Consider the following 19869-nt stretch of genomic DNA (forward strand, 5'->3'; position numbering starts at 1 on the left):
GGCCCATATCACGTGGGACGTAACATAAATTTGGTGACAGCAGTGGGATACATTAATACGATATGTCAACCGATAAGACGACTCACTGCGATGAACTTGACGCAACAGCCGACAGAATGGAGACGCGTAGTAGAACCAGACGACCAACAGAACAAGAAATCGAAGAAGCTCATGAGCAACTATTACACAGAGTCTCAGTTAACCGCACACGAACAAGCTGTTACGCGAACGTGAAGAGATACTTAAGCGTGGCACCGAGTACGCGTCCGCCACGAAAGCAGAGATCGATCCCTATAACGGGTGAGAGGCGTTCTACATCTGATAATCATTCGATTAACGAGATACTGGATATGATACCGTGATTTGACAGAAAAAAATATGCCGTTAACTTAATTTATAAAGGCATGTAAGAAAGCGCGACAAACGGTACCAAAATATTCGGAAGTTCTCTTTACGAAAGCTGCAATACGTAAGTTGCACGATTCCGCGTACTGCGCAATGGAGAAACACGATCTTAAGACAATGAGTTCGTTATGTAACAGACTCAGGAGGACATTAAGAAAACGTCATTCACAAGAATACTACAAATCAGAGCTCCGAAATATACTAAAGAGAGAAAATGAACCAATCATAGAATACATTGGTAGAGTAAAAGATTTCCGTGAGGCACTCATGGATGAAGAAGGATATTGGGAAGAAGCTCCCGATGCAAAAAGGTGCGAGATTGACGAGCTCGTCCTCCATAGTTTCTGCACCAAACTATCAATGGAGTACTTTCCATATTTTTCGGCTCATCAATGTAGGAACCTTACAGACGCTTACGACAAAGCTATAGAATTACAGTCTGCAGTGCAGCATGAATGGAATAGAAGGAAGGCCGCAAAGACATGGTAGTTAAAGGATAACCGTGAACAGCCGGCCGACTTCTATTACCAAGAATCATGAAAATCAGATACAAAAGGGGCTAATACGGGCATAATACAGGCCAACGCTTCGTCCGAGGTCTGTACATACTGTAAGAAGATTAGACACGAGAAGTGTTATAAAAATAAGCGAGAAGTGTTTTAAAAATACGCGCGATCAACAAAAACGGGGCCAAGTACCAACACATAAAACGTAGTTCTACCTCCCTCCACGACTACCACACATCCCTCCTGCCGTACGATAGACCCATCCCACCGCCACGCCAAACCCAAACTACCCGAAGAAATACCGATACTGCAAGAACTTCGGACAAACGATCGATGAGTGTCGTAAGAAGAAATGGCAGGACCACCATGCGGAAAACACGAATCATCCTCCGTCGAAAGATGCGACTTCGAGAACGAACGCATAAGCGCGTCCAATAATGGGGATAAAAGCGGACGAACCGTCTACATCCGCGAAGTCAAATTAAATCGCGATCCGAGAACTCCTTTCGTCGCTATAACTTCGAAGGACCTAAAAGAAGAAACAGAATTTTTAGTTGATACGGGATCAGAACATAACATATTAAAAATCTGTATGGCCGATGATTATTTAATGTGCAATGAGTCAGATAAAATCAAACTAAACGAAATTACGAGAGAAACAGTTACTACGTACGGCCCTTGCATTGACGACATTTACGGGTATCCTATGGAATTTCATATCGTACCTAACTCTTTTCCTATCCTACATGGCGACATAATCGGATCCGACTTCTTCAGAGATGCTGCAAAAATAAATTTTATTGAAGAACACGTAGAAATGACTATGTCTTTCGTCAAACCGAGGGAGATAACTATTCCGGCGTGAACAAGGAATGTAGTCAAAATACGCACTTCAAGCAAGGAAAATAAAACGGGCTATATGCCCTCATTAGATCTTGGAGAAGGAATTTTTGACGGTGAGGCCGTAGTAACTGGCAATAACGAAGAGGCTTTCATGAGAATCTTCAATACGAACGAGGAGGACGTTTACTTAATTATACCAACGGTCGAACTCCAGGAACTCGAAACGGCTGATACGTGCGTCTTATCAACCCTAGGGCCTAAGACGAGTTGTCTCAAATTCTATCAAACAGTCTCAGTAGAGATAACAAAAATTTAAAGAGTTCTTATCTTCCTCTCGAAATTAATTCTATGAACGAGGCTAGTGAATCCGATACGCGGGCCTTATCTTCCCTAGGGCGAGATAACGTCCGGATACCTCGCGATTACAATCAAGACAATGGAGGTTGCGCAATCAACGAAGCCCGCTACAAGTCCTTCCCATGTTTCTCTCCATTTCACTCGTCCCTGTAGGACGGTTTCAGGTAACACCAATGAACGTTACACGAAAGCTCTCCAGAGCATAATCCTAGAATCACTAAACGTAGAAGAAATCAGATCTTGTTGAGCATTCGAAGGAGACGGACGTGCGGATCGGTGCTCTTGTGAGAGAAAAAAGACAATACAAGCCCCCACGGGGAGGACGCAATATAAAAGAAATAACGTCAGCTACCGCAAGACGAGTGCTTCCCATTACCACTAGTGATTCAGTGTTGTATTATTGCAAAGCATATAATAAAATTATAATGAGTACGTGAATTAGACTCATTAGACGCCCCTTCACAGATCCAAAAAAAAAAAGCCATAGAGTCAAGCCAAAAAAAGAAACTAGAGAAAAGTGCTTCGTTTGACGAAGTTAATCAAATACTGAAAAGAAATGTCAAGAGCTTCGACAAAGATTTCAACACCAGGAATTTTTAAAGGCTATTCGAAAACAACTATCGTATAAAACCAAACATTAATGCAGCTAGAAACAAAGAACATAGACTAGAAGCGAACAAAGAGATTGAAAGGTCCGAAGGGTTTCTCATACCAAAAAAAACGGTATCAGCGAAAAGCCCAGTCAGCAACAAAGGCTCATGCTACGAAACAGATAACAGATTCAAGGCGTAGAAAACAGATTCAAGATAACAGATACATGAGCGTAACACAGGAGGGGGAAACTGAACATGCCAATAGCGGCACAGCTAGATACAGTAGCCAGACAATCCAAACAATTCGAATGCCCCCAATATATATATTAAAAACTAATCTTAGGGACATAATTATCTTGCTTAATAATAGCAATATCAAGAAGGATGCGTTCTTAGTAAAACAACTCGATATTGACATGATCAGACTTACAACCAAGGATAGCGAAACACACTTCCTGTTAAATTTAGACGACAGTAATCTATTCTAGCACTCTTTTAGAGCATGTTACAAAATATCGAAGGTTATGTGATCGTCTGAAGAAAGCAGGATTAAAATTGCAATCGGAGAAATATATTTTTCTAAGGAAAAAAGTGACCTACTTGGGGCATGTAATCAGTTCAGACGGTGTAAAACCGGGCCCCGGAAAAATAAGAAAGGTACAAGAATTCCCCGTACCTCGTTCAGCAAAGAACATAAAACAATTCTTAGGAGTAGCCGGATATTACAGAAGGCATATACCAAACTTCTCCGCTATCAGCAAACCACTCTCTAATCTTTTGAAGAAAGACATACCATTCTGGTACAGTCAAAAGGCGTCATTCAAAACATTAGTACAATTGTTATGTCAAGAAACACTATTCCAATACCCGGACTTTTTAAAATCATTCGTCGTTACAATAGACGTATCCAATTACGCTATCGGAGGAATATCCAGCCAAGGTGAAATAGGGAAGGCTCTGCCTATCGCATATACCTCTAAACCTACATATATACATATGTACCACTAGATTACTAAACCAAGCGGAACAGAACCACTCGACCATAGAGAAAGAATTATTAGCCATTATATACTCAGTGAACAATTTCAAACCTTATCTTTATAGTACTAGTTTCTCTTTAGTAACAGGGCACAGGACCTTAGTATGGCTGAATTCTGTGAGAAACCCTACATCGAGATTGATACGATGGTGATTAAAGCTAGCCGAATATGAATATAACATCGTATATAAGGCCGGAAAGAAAAACGTAAACGCGGACGCTTTATCTCGAAACCCCGTGTATCTCCATAAACAGATACTCCCGATAGTAGGAATAAGCTCAAGTGACAAAGAAATGTATATAGCTAGAAATAAACATGCAAGCACTCAAGAATCTAAAGAATCTCAAAATAAGAAAGTGTAGAAAATAATAGAAGAAACTGTTCAAGTCCCACCTGATGTATACGATAAGACAGACGAAACTAGTGACAAAACTCCAATCGAAAAAACTTACGCTCACATCGACAGCAATCTAATAGAGATAAACGACAAAATGATAATGTATAACGGGAATATTACCTTCTTTACTACGGCTAACGAAACTTCAGTAGATCTAGACGCAAAAGAGCTAGCAGATAACTATAAATTACCCATCATCAACGACGCATCCCTTGGAAAAAAAGATTATTAAGACAAATGAAAGGTATTTAATTGCGTTAGCTGTCAACGAAAGAATCGCACTTTCTATTCAACTAGGGACTCTGGACGAAGTCCTTCATTCTCTTCTTGACGCGGCCATCGAACTACAATTTAAAAGATAGCTATTCTCAACAGGAGATATACCCTGGACCTACATAAGGCGCAAAATTCGTTCGATCTTTTTAGGTAGAGGAACAAAGATCATTATATTAAGGCGTGAGATAGAGATACCTAAAGAAACTGAATTGAAATAATACATGACAATCATTCGACGCCTGTAGGCGGACATAAAAGTGTATCGAAAACTTACTCTAGAATCCAATAAAAATACAATTGGGCAAATTTAAAAAGAGATATTCTAATTATATATAGAAGTGCAGAAGTTGTCAAACGAAAAAGCTTGATAGGTTAAAAACTCATCAACCGATGACTATCAATGACACGCTCGGGAAGGCGTTCTATAAAATACATATGGATATCGTAGGCCCGATGCCCACCACGAAATCCGGACATAGCTATATCTTAACAATGCAAGATCTGCTCAGTAAATATTCTATCGCGATTCCCATCCAACAACCTTCATTGGAGGAAATCGCTGATGAATTTATTAAAAATATGCCGATTTGGCTCTGCAAAAGGTATCTTGACCGATCAAGGTATCAATTTCTTGTCGGAATTAATGAAAGCCATTGGTAAGAAATTCAAAATCCATCAATATCAGACGAGCGCATGTCACCCACAATCGAACGGCTCAATCGAACGATCACATCACGTCCTCGTAGAATTCCTTAAACATTTCATTACCGAAAACAGTGAATGGAAGGATTGGATTGAAGTGGCAATGTTTTCATATAATATAAGCGTACACGATGGAAAGATGTACAAACCTCACGAAGTAGTGTTTGGCCAATTAGCCAGAACACCGAACGAATCTACCTGTAATGATTTACAAAATGAAACATATGCGCATTACCTGGAAATCTTAAATGAACAGATTAATAGATCACAAGAAGCTGCGAGACAAAATTTAATTAACGCTAAAAAAAATCAAAAATATATTATGATAAAAAGCAGCGAGTTATCGATTTTAAAATAGGAAACCGAGTATACTTTTTGAAGGGAACATATAAAAGTAAACTCGATGACAAATATACCGTACCATTCGATGTAGTAGAAGTATTAAATAAGCACAATACGTACCGATCATGGCAATCGCATAGTACACGCCAGCAGACTCAAGGTCGATAAATCCACGTAACAGTCGCCATTATGGAAATCTGTAGTACTGATATACGGTTCCTTGAAGCACAGAATGGCGCAACGATCACACTCCCTTCCATGATGACGGTTAGTAAGATGGTCTTCCATTACAGTCGATAAATTAGAATATAAGAAACGCTAAAGGAGCTAACGGTATTAGTTGCCTTTCGACGCTTTGCAAGACGGAATAGCTTAGAAGTCGATATAAAAAAATCTTTACAATGGAAATCTTTATTTTACTACTATCCTTAGTAAAAGTAGCAGTAACACTAGTAGGATACGATTGCGCCACGCAATTTCTGAACATTACCTCATATTTCCTCTTACATAGAGCCGACTGTGAGATCCCGAATCTCCAGCCAATTAATAGCACAGGCTACGTACAGCTATCACAGACTGCCGATTACCACTCCGTAAAGGTCTTACAATGTCGTGTAGAAATAAATTGCACGATATTTCATTGCGGCATGCACTCACACGTGTCCATCGTTCACAATGGACGACGAAAATACCTATTCACACTGACCCATTTGTGCTAGCAGCTGCACTCTACCGGCACTCTCTCTCTCTAGGCCCGAACGTATTCACATTAGGCCTAAAGAAAAGCAGCATCAACACAAAAAGACTTGAGCGGCACCGTCACGACAGACGGTACTTGCAAAACCTCTCAATATAGCGACCTCTATGGAACATGGGACGAGGTAGTAGTACAAGCCATCGTTAGGCTCACTCTACAAGACTATATCGCCACTGTCAAGACAAAGGCCAATCAAATCCATCTAAAATCAGGAACCGCATGCGCATTGGACGGAGAAGCCTGCCACGACTTATACGAAAGCGAAAGTTACTGGTCGAACATTCCGACCGACAGCTGTGATTTGTATGAATATAACGTTCTTTATGAGGGTCCAGCAATGAAACTAACACCTGTCGAATCATCTCAAAGACCCATACTTTACACAGTGGCAACGAAAGACTATCATCAAAACAGAACACCCTTAGCTATTCTTCATAGAAACATCATCTGGAAGATCATTTAAAGAAAAGACTAAAACTTCCGTAGAAAACTTAGATATCTTTACGTATGTGAATTCGAAATTTATATATGTAGAAAGACATGTTAAGACACAACTAACCTCGTTATATGTCGACATTACGCATCAAAAATGGTCGCAACAAATTCAAAGGAATGCCCTTTCTTTAGCATCAACTGCACTCGACAAAATGGCTTATACCTTAATGAAGCAACCATGGCAGTTATCGCGGCAGAAGTAACGTATATTACAAAATGTATTTCTATGGAAGTAAAGGTCAGGCAGACTGAGGAATACTATAAAGAATTACCGATCGCTTATCAGAACGACTCATATTTCCTAGCATCTAAAACACGTATCATCCTAAAAGAAGTTTCCATAAAAGATGGCAACGAATTATTATCCAAAATATATAATTTACATGGAACCTGGTATAGAGTGACTCCGAACCTGATCGAATCAATACCTCGACCAGTAATTCAATCTCTAACGAAACCATAGTGAAGATACATCGACCTTGAACACCTTCGAACAAGCGGTATTTACTCAAACGAGGATCTAAATAAACTCAGGTCACACATCATGGAACCAGCTGAAAAACCCGCCATTATCAACACTCTTGCTGATTTAGTGGAAAACATATACCTTCAGACAAAAATTTCTTTATATAATCTAATGGATGAGGAATTATTAAGTAAGATGGCATCAAGTATGGCACAACGATTCTGGGGAGCCTTCGTAACCTTCGGATCAGCAAGCGCCGGAGTCTTAGCCATTTTCATGGATCTTCGATTAGTCAAGTTCATCGTCGACACACTCATCCATGGGTACGCATTACACAATATTTATGCGTGAAGCCTACATCTCCTAGGTGCCCTATGGAGTTCAATAACAAACCTCCACCTCCTTCTCGCCAAAAGAGTGGAACAAGAAGAACCACACATAGAAATGGCACCCGAAATTACTACCCTCCACGAGGAAAAGAGAGAACCCGCAACTGACGCACTCAATCGACCAAGCACATTAAACTCATACATAAAGAGAAATGTTAAAATATACGTATATCTACGCACATTTTTAAATAAGGGGGGAGTATTACATCCCACATTCCTCTCATACTTCGATTTAAATGCCTCTTATCTACCTATAAAAATCTTAATCTTCTGAAAATCTGTTGCTAATAATATTATTGTAAATCACTCATTAGGTATAAGAAGCGGTCGGAGACACATTACAAATTTATCAGTCTTTCTATTATACAAAATATTTTTACAATACATTATCTGTAGCGCACCGGACGGTTCCCACGATACGTGACGCACTAGATGGAAGCCATAAGATGTGCCACATGTAACGTACCAAACGACCATATTGTCGGTAGGTCGAGACAACGCCTCATCCCCATAGCAAAGCTCCCGCAGGTAGTCTCAATCCCACCACCGACAACGCTACGCTTTCACTACGCTAACGTTACATACGACGTCACTCGTTTGTTATATATATATAAATATATGTATATAGTTCACACAAATAACAAATGTATAGAATATGTTTTTCTAAAGGACTGTATAAGTTTTACGAGACTTATTTCTATAAGTTAGTAACACTATTATACAACATATTCGAACCCGACGTAAAGGGAGTCATTAATAATACAAACTAATTCTATAATAAAACGAACAGATATACAATTATGGGATGATACTTTTTCGATGATTATTCTCGGTTATTCTCGGTTATTTTCGAAAGTCATTCTCGAAGGTTATTCCCGACGGTAATTGTAAAATATTAATAAATTAATATTGTTAAGTTAAAATCAGTGTGCCTTAAATAACCCGGCTGTTGCCAACAACACCTTGCGACGTTCTAAATTATTTTCAGATTACATTAATTATTTTCATGAGTCTCAAAAACTTTCTGCCGCGCAGTCGACAAGTTCAAAGATAATAAAAACTATCCTTCCATAAGACGTGAATCCTTAACCTTAAGTTATTCTTTTACTATGTGGAACATATGAATCGCACGAGTTAATATAACCTATCCTCGAATCCTAGCTTTATTTATGCCGAGAACATTATGCGGTTGTAGAAAGTACCATTTACGTCGACTATTCGCGTCGCTTTACAATTCGGTTCGTTATCACAAAGACTTGGGAATTGTTTCACCGGAAACTACTGACCAACACGAGGCCGTACCTTACCGCCTCATACCCCTCATGTCGAGAAGATTTACTACCCAAGTTGACTATCGTCGTCCGACCCTCGAGCGAAGCTCACCCAAACAATTCCATATCATCTAATACCGATCGACATTAGGAAATCGTTTGAACGGAAGACAGCTCGTATTGATGTCCGTCCCATGCCAGGAACTACACGTAGCAGGTAACGGTCAAAAAGGACACAAATCTCACAAGAGTAGGAGCACCTCAGATATATAACTTATATATCTTCTTTGGGGTCCGTATCACGTGGGACGTTACAGGACGCTGCTAATTAAATGTTGGTCAACGGATGCTATTTATTTTTCGTTTTTGTGTAGCATAATGTCTCGTAATCAATTTGAATATAGATACAAATTATTCAAACAATGTTTCATCGAAGGGTATATATAGTACGATAAAATACATCCAGAACGGGATATCAGAAAATTGCTGGAAAGTTGTTATTTTTGCTGATAAAAATAAATATTGTATTTTTGGTTCAGACAGATAAAGTATAGTGTGGCGAAAAATAAGTCAAGCTTTGAAACCAACAAATTTAAAATTTACTTTTAAAGATGTGAGTGATTCTGTGATTGTATGGGGATCTTTTTCAGGTGCTGAAGTTGATGAATCCTCAAACATATTTTAGAAAAGAACAAATATTTGGACCTTCTGAAGAAAAATTTTCGGTTAAGTGCAAATAAGATTGAACAAAAATATAGCACATTTAAAAATTTTCATAATATTCTTGAAATATAAATAGATACAGTGCCAGATAAAATGATAGGGCATTTGATGTATTTATATAATTCATATAACATAACAATATGTACATTTTACACACTCTATGTGTTAGATATCCACGAAATATCCACATAAAATTGCAAGATCATATCTTGTACATGAAAGAAATTAGAGAAAGAAGTGTAAACATCGGCTGACCTTACGTAAAATTTCGATTAGAATTTCCTGCATACACATAATTTATAGTTGCCTCGTCTTTAAACTTCATTTTTCTATAATATACGTACAATAAATTTTTCAATATTCACTTGTTTTTTTTATTATTTGTTTTCTTCAAAAAATGTACAATCTGTCTTATCAACCAGAATCGATCACTTTTGATAATTTTTTTGGTTTCTTATAACAATTAACAGATGTATAATACAGCAAATAGCATAAAAATAGGCTTCGTTGGTTATTTTATCATAAAATTTGTCTTTCTTGTTTGTGTACACACACGTGCATACAATATTTTTTTACGTGAAAAATTAAGCAATAAATAATACATTATAGTAAAAGGAAACATTTCTTTTCCCGTTCACCTTACCGCCAGGAAAAAATATCTTTTTTCTCTTTCTCTATGTTATCTTCCAGTTCTCTCTCTCTCTCTCTCTCTCTCTCTCTCTCTCTCTGTCTTCCTCTATCTTACTCTCTGTCTTCCTCACTCTCTCTCTCTCTCTCTCTCTGTCTCCCTCTATGTTACTCTCTGTCTTCCTCACTCTCTCTCACTGTATCCCTCTCTATTTGTCTCCCATTCTCACATTCTCTCACTCTCTTTCTCTCTCTCTCTCTTTCTCTCTCTCTCTTTCTCTCTCTCTCTCGTAGCATATATAGTGCTCCAAGGAAGCGGCTTTTCGACAATTACCGAAGCAAAACAATGGTTAAAGAAACACGAGAGAATAGGATACATTATATTCGTTAGGGTCGACAAAAAGAACAAGAAAGAGATAGAAAAAAAAAGAAAAAATAGAGGATAGATATCCCCCATGATTTTTTCTAATATTTGCCGGAGTTTCTTCCCGCATTGTAAACCAGAAAGGTTTTTTTATGTTATATCGGTGCCAAGATGACAGCGTTCAAAAAAAAAAAGAAGGAAAAAGTAAAAAGAAAAAATGAAAAAAAAATGAAATAAAAAGTTAAATAGTAGATGCGAAACTGATCTCACGTTATGAGAAAATAAAAAATTACCACTGGAAGATTACCAAGTCGCTTCTCTAAAGCAACGAGTTTTCCTGACTCGATAGAAAACAAAAAATTGTTCTTGGATTAGATTCATGTTTGGAGGAAAAAATTTCCGTCCACCTAAAATTTATTTTCCCTCGCGATGAGATTACGATATAATTTCTATCTTTTTCTTTCTATTTCTTTTTTTGTTTGTTTGCTTGTTTATTTGTAGGTTTTTTCTTTATATTTTTCATTTATATTTTTTTTTAATATAATTTCCGACGCCCGAATATCTGAACAGAAATTTATTAGCAATCGCACTTAGCTGATTAATTTTTTTGCTCAAATGATTGAAAAACAAAAGAAAATATATAAAAATTAATAAGATTATTGATAATAAATGATATTGGTGATCATTATCGAAGATCTCTAAGTATAAATCTTCTTCCTATTTCTTTTTTCTCATTTTTTCTTTTTCTTTTTAAATTATTAAATATCATAAAATTAACAAGTTATTTACGGAATAAATTAAGTTAATGACCATTTATCGAAGATTTAGAGAACTTGAGACAATTTACTAAACATTATAAAGATAATAAGCGATAGAGAGTAAATTATATACGATCATAGGTACAATTATAAGACGTCTCATTTTCGGAATTACAAAAACGTAGTTTCGCTGTTTGTACTGCGATGTCACTACAAATTCAGATCATACAAAGAAAGAGAGGCCTGTACAGGCAACGCCACGTCTTTTTCAATCATAACATTTCTTGTCCTCAATAGTAGCACAATGTCGAGTATGTAAGAAAAAAAAAAGAAGAAAAACAAAGAAACGAAAAAGTGTAGTATTTGAATTAAATAATGTATTAATTAACGAGAAGGATGGCAAAGAGTAAGAGGAAGAGAAGGAAGAATTTGGAAGTAGAAGTTATTAAGACTTTGAGTGAGGACCCTCAGGCAGATAACTCTTTGGTGTGGGCTTTATACTTTATACCAACTAGCCACACATTGGTTCAGCTGGATTAGTGAAAGTTCAAACAAAGTGGTTAAGAGTGAGTTGTTGATAAAATATTCACGCTTAAGCAATTGTCAATTAGAAATGTAATAGTAGTCTTAACACAGAGATCGAAACTACTATGTAACACTACTATGCTATTACTGGCCACACCTTCCAAGGAACAGTAGTCATCGATAGTGGGAATCTCCAAATTAATTCCCAAGAGTTAGTTAACCGAGACCAGGTACCAAAACAATCTTACCATTCTCCTCAACGCCAATCGAAGTCGGCTCGTCCGAGAACGGATCACCGATATTAACAAAAAAAGGATCATTGAAAGCAGGAAAACGTAGATTATTTATTGATGAATGAAGAAAGATCACCGATAATAGTTTTATTTTAAATTATATACAAGGTTATAAAACTAATTTTAAGTAGCCTATTATTCAGTTAAAAGAGACAGTAAATTTTATAAATTCGGCTCAGCAGTTAAGGGATTGCAACGAAGCTGTAGATATATTGTTCAAATTTGGGGCTATTTAACCATATCATAACAAAGAAAGCCAATTTATTTCCTTTTGTTCTTTAATTTAGACAAATCAAATGGTATAAAGAGATTTATACTAAATTTTAAAAAATTCAAATTGTTTTATTAATACGGTGCACTTTAAGTTTGAGAATATTAAACTAATATCCAGATTAATTGCTTACGGAGATTACATGGCTAATTTGGATCTAGAAGACGCGTATTTTTTAATTGCTATCCATAGCGGAAATAGGAAATTTTTGAGGTTACAATCGCAGCTTTATGAATTTTGTTGTCTACCATTTAGTTTGATTATAGCACCGCATATTTTCACAAAGATTTTAAAACCTGCTTTAAATTTCTTCCAGTATATCTTTCCAGTTTTACATCATGTGAAGAATAATATATCAGAGACAATTAAATTGCTACACTCTCTTGGTTTTATTATAAATCAGAGAAAGAGTATATTAATTCTAAGTGGGAAATGAAAATTCTTAGGATTCTGCATAAGCTCAGAAAGACTGACACTAGAGTTATTTGAAGTAAAGCACGTTAAGATTTTAAAATTAATTAGAGAATTAAACAGAAGAAGAAAATGTAAAGTTCAAGAATTAGCTAAGTTTATTGGAAATTTAGTAGCAGCCTGCCCAATGATCAAATATGGATGGCTTTATATAAAGCGGTTTGAAAAAGAGAAATATTTAGCTCTGTTAGTTACTAATGGCTATTATGAGATATAGATGATTATATAAAAAAACGATTTACTCAAACGCTTCATTAACAAAGAAATATATGAATTTTTGCATCATATATTTCATCTAAGATGAACGTCGAAGCAGATAAGGAATCAAGGTTAGACAATATCGATACTGAATGCGAACTCGCGGGTTATGCCTCCACAAACATTGTTCAAGCTTTCATAACTCTAGATATTGATTTATTTGCTACTAGAATCAATATTAAATGTAGAATATTTTATTCTTGATATAAAGATCCGAAAGGCTCCTATGTGGATACTTTTACATTAAGTTGGAATAATAAATTTTTTTATGCGTTCCCTTCTTTTACTTTAATACTGCGAGTTTTGCAGAAGATTATTGCAGAAAAGTCAGAGGGTATTATTATTATCCCATTCTGGAAGACTCAACTTTGGTTGCGTATCTTTGAGTCCTTGTTGATAGAGGAACCTATCGTATTGAAGCCTAATAAAGAGTTACTCGCAGAACACAATAATATCCATTGTTTCAGAAATTGTCCTAGCTTGCCGGGAGATTATCAGAACAACCTTCAGAAGGAAGAATCTTTTACTTTAAACTTCTGAAATAATATTATCATCCTTATCAGAGGGCACCTTAAACCAATACTTCAAACCAATAAACTCATGCTGGAGATTTTGCATAAAAAAAGAATCAGACTCATATGAAATCCCAGAATCTGGATTATTAGAATTTCTATTACTGAGATTTGGGACAGGATCTTCCTACGGAACCTTAAATTCAATGCAAGTAGCTATATCTTTGATATCTAAGTTTATCGTCTAACGTATTAATCAACAGATTTTCTTCTGAAAAAGCATTCTCCCTCTCTCTCTCTCTCTTTCTCCCTCTTTCCCTCTCTCCCTCCCCCCCTCTCTCTCTTACTCTCTTACGCATATTATCACATAGCTAGCTAGTACCCATCTTTCACAAAGGTAAATACATCCAAGTAACAGAAACTATGAGAGAAGGTGGAGAAGGAGATGGTGGTACAGATGTAGGTGAAGGAGGAAGAGGTGGTGAAAATGTATGTGGAGTAGGAGGAGGAAAGTGGAAAAGAGAAGGAGAGAGAGAAATAGAGAGAAAAGTATAATTCGAATACCAACTCAGATGACATATTCGATCCAGCCTCGCATCCGTATATTTTGCAAAACCAGGTAGACGACACGTTCAAAATTTCTCGAAACGAATCTTGGAACGAATACGTGTGACTAAATTTGGAACAAAAAATCTGATATCTTTGGTAATGAAAGAAAAAGACAGTACTAATTTAGATATCGAATTTTTGAATCTGCCTTAGAATCACTTTTTCCAGTACCGGGAGAGCTTGATCTACGAACAATTAGCATGTCAGAAACTAGCAAAATTAATGATGTGCCATGGGCATACATACAACAGAGTCTAGGAGAAATATTATATATAAGAATTTGGTAAAGACTCCCGTAAGGATTTAATACGTGAAAATCACTCGTAAACTTTAGGAGGTCACAAGGGGATAACAAGAACTACAACAGAATGAGACAGAAATACTTGTGGGCATGTATAAAACATCAGATTCAAGTTTTCATGTAAAATCGCTTAGACTGCCAATTGAAGGAATTCGTTAGGGTCAACATTTGATAAAGTTGGGTTAGATGTAATGCGTCCTCTCTCTCAGACTTAGAAAGGAAATAAATATATCATTACCTATCATAAACACTACTTTTATTGACATAGCAAATGATAGCAAATTGAATATGTAAATTGGAAACACCACGCTCCATCTTATCGGATCAGGCCGCTAACTATTGAAATTCTTTGATAAAAGCGATAGCACGCAAATTCAAAATCAGACAGTATAGAAAATGGCGTTCTTTCCTCAATCTAATGGGTCTATCGAGTTGTCGCATCAAGTATTAGTAGAATATCTGAAACAATTTACTATCAGGGAAAAGGATTGGGACGAATGGCTAGATACTGAGATGCTCTTGTACAGCACATGAGAGAACACGCTTTACATCCAATGAACTTATATTCGGTAGAGTGATTTGGATGCCGACATCTGATCCGTCATTAGACGATGACATGATTAAACATAATTGGAAAATATTCCAAGTATTAAACATAATTGGAAAATATTCCAAGTATGTTTAATCTTAATTATTAACTAATAAGCTAAGATAATTAATAGGATAAATCGAACTCAAGAGATAACACAACAAAATGTTTTAAGGGCAAAAAAAATATCGAAAAATTATTATGACAGAAAAATAAATCTTAAAATATTAAAGGAAAAAGGTGACTCAACACTGATCATCTCAACCCCCAGAAACTCGACTAAGAGGCAATTCATTGGCTTACGTTGGCTTGACCTCATTACCACCCCTGTCCTGCAGGGCCAATGTACTTGAATGATGGTATCTATTTGCCGTGTAAGAGAAAGAGAAAGACAAACAGAAAGAAAAAGAGAATGAAAGAGTTTGAGTGGGTAGAATATGAGGGAATGGTTGAATGAAAATATTCTTAATTACCAGGCGAGTAATATAGGCGAGAAAAAGAGATGTAAAAATTTAGGAAGCTTTATTTGCTGCATTCTTCGATCTTCCTTTTATACTGTATGCAAAAAAAAACTAATTCGATTCATTATTTTTTTATTATTATTAATTTATTCGTGTACCGTGATGAATATTATATTTTATAAATATTATATATTATAAAACTATTATATATAAGCATGTTTTTTTATAGAAAATAGAGCAAAAGAAACAAAAATAGGAATTATATATTTCTTTAAAAAAGAAAAAAGATTATTTTGATGGTGGATTGGTGTAATTACGCCTGAATTTTCCAACGCCATCTAACAATCTGTCCTGGAAATAGAAAACTGATAGAGAAATAATAGTGCTGTTCTTATTAGACGTATAAGGTTAAGTTATCTTAATTTTATAATCAATCTTCGTTTAAAAAATAGATTGATAGATACGTTTGATCCTATGGCTTGTTATAGTGATATACTTTCGTTATGTGTAACAATTATGTTAAGTTAATACCAATATGCAAGAAAATCATTTGCATAATCATATTTTCAATATATATAGATATATCATAAAATAATATTTTACTATAATGTCTTTATTACGAATTATTCGATATAACGAATTATTTGTTACTTTTCCGTTAAATGCAAGGTAATTATTCTTCTTTAAATCATTATAAGCACTTAGCAAAAGAAATTCTACTTGATGTTACTATTTTTTTTCCTTTTTTTTACAAGTCATCTTTGTATATTATTGCTAATATTGAACATTATTAAGGATAATAAATATTAAAATCTTAAAACTTTTTTTCAGAGAATTCCTTCTGAGTAATTCGTCCAAAGGAAAGAGCAATGTCGTTGTTCAATTCAAGAGAGACTTCTACGCTACAGTTAGTTCATCTATTAAACAAGAGTACAAAAAACAAAAGATTTTATCAAACATTTATAAAGTTGGTTGAAGAACATTAGCAACAGGTACAATTAAACATTCAAAATAAACAAATGTCATGCGAAGCAAATAAACAAAATAATGTTTTAATAAGAGATATTGACCAGCAACATTTTTCATGGAAAGACATTTTGAAATATCTATATTCACATATTTGATATTTATTGATTTTTTTGTCAGTAAGTATGAAAATATTGATAAAAACTAATCAAGCGTACACAATACAATTTTCTTCCTTCAACTGTTTATAAAAATGATGTAACAAAAAATACTCTGATCAAATTAAATTATAGATAGATATAAAATTTATTTATCGATCAAAAGAGATTAAATTTATTAGGTAACATAAATTTAATTAGTTGTGCGAGGACTCTGTATTGTGATACTAGATGCGATATTTTCTATCGCCTTTATGTAAATTCATCACTGTATATTGTATCAGTACATTCAATATATTTTTTATTTGTAGTCAATGATGGTCGGAGGAAAGACAAGAAAGAACTGTCAGGGAATATAGAATTAAAAAATTTGAAATTTAACTACCCAAGTTGATCGAATCACGTTATTTTGAAGAATTTTAATTTGGATATTTTTTCTTTATGATGTCGACGAGGATAGCATATCTATTGATAAATGGGACATTAGATTTCTCCATTCTAGCTATATTAGAGGTATTGTATTAGCACATATAAATTAAGAACCTGTACTTTTTGCGACTAGTACAATGAGGCATATTTATCATGGAAAACAAGATGCGACGAACGAGAAGGTAAATAATGATATATGAAAAAAAAAAAATAAATAATATATGAATACAAATTTAAATATTTTTTCAAAGTATTTCATTATATATTGTACATCATTTAATGTTACAGATCATGAAAGGGGCAAAAGAAGCTAATGCTCATGAATTCGTTACAAAATTTCCAAGTAGTTATGAAGCTTAAAGTGACGAGAGAGACGCAATATTATTTGGTGGAATAAAGCAACCATCGATTTTACTATTAGTCGAAGCAACGATATGTAAAAAGACTAAATATAATTAGTCACATATCTTATTGTGTATTCTGTATGAATTTTATCTTTTTTAAATTTAATGCATTGGATTTTGAAAGCAAAAAAATGGTTCACAGTGCGTTAGAAAATGTAACTAGAAATAAGTTAGTTATTGTTCATAGACTAAGTACTATTAAACCTGCTTATGTTACTATTGTATTACAATATGTTATTCTAGAGATAGGTTGAAAAATGAATCGGTGTTCTTTCACTATCTGCGCATAGCTACTTTATTTTGCAATATTTTGTTCTTTCTTTTTCCTTTTTTTTTTCCTTCTTTACAACCTACAATTAAAAATGAACTAAAAGACATTGACAATTGACAATTAATGTTTTTTTTCTACTAAAAATAATAACAATAATAATACAATGTAATAATAATAATAATAATAATAATAATAATAATAATAATAATAATAATAATAATAAAAATGTGCATAAACATTATTTATATACATAAAAATATTATTTAATCAATTTTATATTATAATATTAAAGCCAATTAGCTTCGACTTATCCTGAGTAAGAAACAATATGAAAACAAATGCATAACGATCATTAGATAGTAAGACAAGAAGAAACTATAACGAACAAAAACAAAAGAAATGTTTTTCACTTTTCATTAGGTATTGTTTCATTATTTGCATTCCGTTGTTCGCCACTGCGACAGCATCCATGAACAACTCTGTATTTTTATACATGTAGCAAGATATTTTGGTATATGCTTATTGTAATCAATCTCGAGAAATAATCCTGGAATAGCTGATAGCTCATAGTAAAAATGACTCGGAGTTGTTGGTATTAAAAATTGCTCAAAGTGCAAAAGATTAGAGATATCTATCGATAGGCGATTATGTGTCGAAATATTAAGAACACGATTTAAGTGTTCGTGCATAAAACCACACGTAAAATGACATTTTTACTTTCGTTATCATAAATTACCGTTATCATATGTCTTATGATGTATATAGAATAAATATATTCTTTTTCTGCTTCTTATTATTATATTATTATATTACATATTATTATTATTGTAATAGTAGTAATAATAATAATAATATGAAATTAACTTCTACAGTGGAATCCATAACAAAATAGGACTAGGAAAGAAATTTCGCAGATATGGAAACGAATTCGTATATTGATCTTTACTAAAAAAATAAATAATATGTATGTTCCGGATATGATTAGTAAATTAGTTTCAGTTATTACATATATTATTAACCATCGGTATTCTGTAAAAAAAGCAGAATATATTATATAAAAAATAAAAAATGTATGTACATAAATATATAAAATCATTTTAATTATGCTTAAATAAAGTTTTCTTCGATAAATATGATAGTTTACAAAAATTGGAAATAATTTCACCAAGAAAAGTTTCTTTTTCATGTTACGCATAATTATCGGTAATAGTTCTAGTATCATGGATATCAGGAGTCATAAATAATTTAATAAATTAGTTCATATTATAAACATTGTAATGAACATGTGAAATAAATATCGATCAGTCAAACAGAACGATGCTTTTCGATATAAATATTCACACGCATATATGCAACTGATAAATCAAAAATAGATAGATAGTTATATACATGCATACATACATACATACATACATACATACATATATATATAAAATATATATTAATATAAATATCATATACATAGAAGTGTAAAATAATAAATGAGAAGATAGTGCTAAGAAGGGAGAAGTAAATACGTGACGTCGAGATGAGTCGTTCATAAATTTATAAACAACGCGAAGAATCAACTACGGCAAAATAATAGCGGAGCAGTGGATGTGCTTACGGTTTGTAGGAGGGTGTAAGAAAGAAAGAGATAGAGAGAGAGAGAGAAAGAGAGAGTTATAACGAATGAGTGAGAGGGAAGAAAGCATGTGGAACCGGCCAAAAGCAAATGTGTGCGTGTCGAAAGATAATTCCGACTCACTTGGATTACCCACGTGCTCGTATTTTATTTCTGCGTGTGTGCGCGTTTTTTTAACTTTTTTATATTTATTTATTTATCTTCTTTTGAAAATCTTAAATAACAATTAACGAACAAGTTCAGAGTTTCAATTTGAATTTTTCATAGTCTCTCATTGACGTATTTTCTAAACGGATAATGCTAACATGAGATTTGTCCATATCGCTCATCTCTGTCTTTCTCTCTCTCCCCCACTTCGCGCTCACTCTCTCTCTCTCTCTCTCTCTCTCTCTCTCTCTCTCTCTCTCTCTCTCTCT

At 34.4% G+C, this 19869-nt stretch overlaps 1 long non-coding RNA gene across 9 annotated transcripts; it reads left to right on the top strand.

The window, feature by feature from the left end:
• Positions 1 to 11585: 11585 nt before the first annotated feature.
• On the top strand, positions 11586 to 18770 carry LOC118450975 (uncharacterized). 9 transcript variants are annotated; one of them, XR_014983228.1, is made up of 9 exons: positions 11586 to 11877; positions 11948 to 12237; positions 12717 to 13200; positions 13597 to 14260; positions 14404 to 15616; positions 15831 to 16270; positions 16433 to 16746; positions 17037 to 17336; positions 17443 to 17888. It is a non-coding gene; the product is annotated as an uncharacterized LOC118450975 (long non-coding RNA). The 9 variants fall into 9 exon arrangements; XR_014983230.1 differs by having other exon boundaries at positions 11948 to 12066; XR_014983223.1 differs by lacking the exon at positions 12717 to 13200 and adding an exon at positions 18702 to 18770 and having other exon boundaries at positions 11586 to 12066; positions 17443 to 17727.
• The last annotated feature ends 1099 nt before the right edge of the window (positions 18771 to 19869 follow it).

The sequence above is a fragment of the Vespa mandarinia genome, chromosome 18 (genome assembly GCF_050613455.1).
Source record: "Vespa mandarinia isolate Hongniang chromosome 18, ASM5061345v1, whole genome shotgun sequence".
Classification (NCBI taxonomy): domain Eukaryota; kingdom Metazoa; phylum Arthropoda; class Insecta; order Hymenoptera; family Vespidae; genus Vespa; species Vespa mandarinia.